Here is a 2,649-nt window from a genome sequence, read left to right as displayed (position 1 = left end):
TGCAACCGTCAGCGGTTGATGGCTGAAACTGAAAGCAACAATCAGGCCAGAGCGTCAGGCAGCGTTCGTGCAAAACATCGTGAAGAAAGTTTCGCCCCAGTGTGGCCACTCAAAACACGCCGACACTTTGGAATGCCATTCGGTTTTCATTGAATACATTCAGTCGGTTGGTCCGGTTGCTGCGCGTCAATCTCCCAGATGAGTGATGATCATTCTGTGCCCAGCAGCGCAAATTGAATCACTGCACTGTCGGGATCACTTTCCCTTCCCATGCTCACGGAGATCGATCGTCAGCGATCGTCGCCTACGTAACCCAAGAGAATATGCAAGTTGCATAGAGACTGCCCGATGCTTAGATACAAAAGGTAGGAGTTATGTAAAGCCTCGCAGCCACCAGATCCAGTGGTAGCCCCCTTTGGTAACTAGGGGACCGCCAGATTGGAGACAGTAGGTCGCTCAGTCACAGCCGGTTTTAAAAAAATAAAACAACCGGTGGCAACACCGAGCAACCGGCGTCTCGATCGTCATCAACGAGCAACAGTTCCGTCAACAGGATGATGCATGCTGATGCTGCTCCTGGTACTATCTCATCAGTCGGCAATTGGTATTGGTCGAGACGTTTCCTTTACATCGCGCGAGGAGAAACAAGTTTCGAACGAAACCCACTGTGGCAACGACGCTGGTACTCTGTCTGTGGGTCGTTCACTCTCCCTTACCGCGCCAGAGCTGGCTGGTAACGAAGGGAAGGTTTGCCTTCGTTGCCGGCCCAAAAACAGGTTTCCGCACAGCCAGATGACTATAGCATCTGCACTTTTCGCCTTCTCGAAGAGGAAGAGAGCAAATGGGAAGATCGCTTCGAACTGTTGCTTCTTCTCTTCTGCAGACAGTGTGCGATCCTTCAGGTGACCTCCTTGGGCGATTCTTTGCTAAAAAAAGGGCTCCCTTTCCAATGACCAAAGCTGCAGAAAGGAGGATGAAGAACTTTGCCAAAAAATTCTCGCAGAAGCAGGAGCAACGCCAGAAACCTTGAACACACATTTACACGCCTTTTTGGAGCTCCTCTCCGCTCCGGTGGATCGGGTCTAACCGAAAAAAAAAGCAACTCAAGCAGCTCCAGGAGGTACCACCGCACATCACCAACACCCAACGGGAGCCATGGATTTTGAACGGAAGCTCACTGCTGTTGGAGCCATTTCGGACGAACGCCTCTCTCGCACACAGTGGTACTACCTGGGGAGCGGGTGAGGTTCAAGCGCGATCAATTCTCACCCCCAAAGAGACCCCCAGGGGGCGGGGGGGGGGGGAAGGTGGCGCATCAATCTGTGCCCGTTCCTCACCCCCGTGAGAGGCCTGCGGAGAACGCACTGGAAGGTGGAAGAAAGGGAAACCACCAACTCAACCTTCGGCGGAAGATCTGGTGCGCGAAGAAGTGATCGGTACACACACCCAACACACAACACAACACGTGAAGCGTTCGCTGAGGCGGCGCAGGTTGGCGTAAAGATTTGGAACCACAGATCTGGGGCTCTCCAGCGCACCGCGCCGGTTTCGGTTCATTTACCGGAAAAACAACAGTTTCTTTGCTGGCGCTGATACGGCACTGCCCCTCCGCCCCCCCCCCCTCCCTTCCCCCCGGTGTGGCCTGTTTGTGCCCCGAAAAACGGTGCCGGGATCGCGAATGGTGCTCGCGCAATGTGGCAACGGGCATTCTTTTGGCCACCAGCACTACAGCAACCACCACGCTGGGGAATGGTGGCTCGCGCGATGTTGCGCGATTCGCCGTTGGATGATGAGTTATGGCTGCGCGCACCTCGCAGCACCCTTCCTTCCGTTTGGCCGTTTCTTTTTTTTTTTTTTTTCCCCAAAAGACCGATCCACCGGTGTCTAGGGTGCCGGTCGGCGAGTAGGCGGTGGATTGCCACCGCATGGCAAGCTGCATACCAAACATGGCGCGGTACATTCGAGTGTTTCACGGGACTTCCTGCAAGGGGCGTCTTGGTTTAATGAAAATTTGAGGGGGTCCCAGTTGGTCACTCTGAGAAAATGGAATGGGAGCAAACACAGTTGTCTTGGATAACAATTCTGGGAGAGCTCAGAAGTGCAATCACTGGGCTACAGCGCGAGTCACCGACGACTTGGCCAGAAATGAAAGTGTCCACCAAATGGCAGACGGGATTATGCGACCTAATGCGCAAGCCATCGTTTGTCTGGGTACAATGAGCAACAATGTGAGAACGTAGTGGCCATTGGAGCCCACAACATACGACTGTTTATCCGGAAGTGAAAAAAAGGGGAACAAAAAAGATGAAGCAACGCTGCTGGAGCACAGCAACTACGGTGAAATAAAAACGTGAATACCTTTTGTTGACCAACCTTTTGGTTAGTCGTTCGATCACTTGCTTGACTTTAAAATTTCGATAACAATCCGCCACGGGTCGCTCTCGATTGAACTGCACAAACCAATACCCATCCATCGCGATCTGGGGCCCAGATTCTTCGGCAAAGCGAGTCCAGATTCTCGTTGTTTCGACAATATACGATGGGAGGAGAAGGAGAAGAAGCTTTCGAGAAGAAATTCTACGGCGAAATGATGGTTCGCAACATTCGCCACACGCGCCACTTACCAACTCTGCGCTCTGGATGCTGGTG

Source organism: Anopheles aquasalis, chromosome 3 (genome assembly GCF_943734665.1).
Source record: "Anopheles aquasalis chromosome 3, idAnoAquaMG_Q_19, whole genome shotgun sequence".
NCBI lineage: Eukaryota > Metazoa > Arthropoda > Insecta > Diptera > Culicidae > Anopheles > Anopheles aquasalis.
This window is presented reverse-complemented; position numbering follows the sequence as displayed.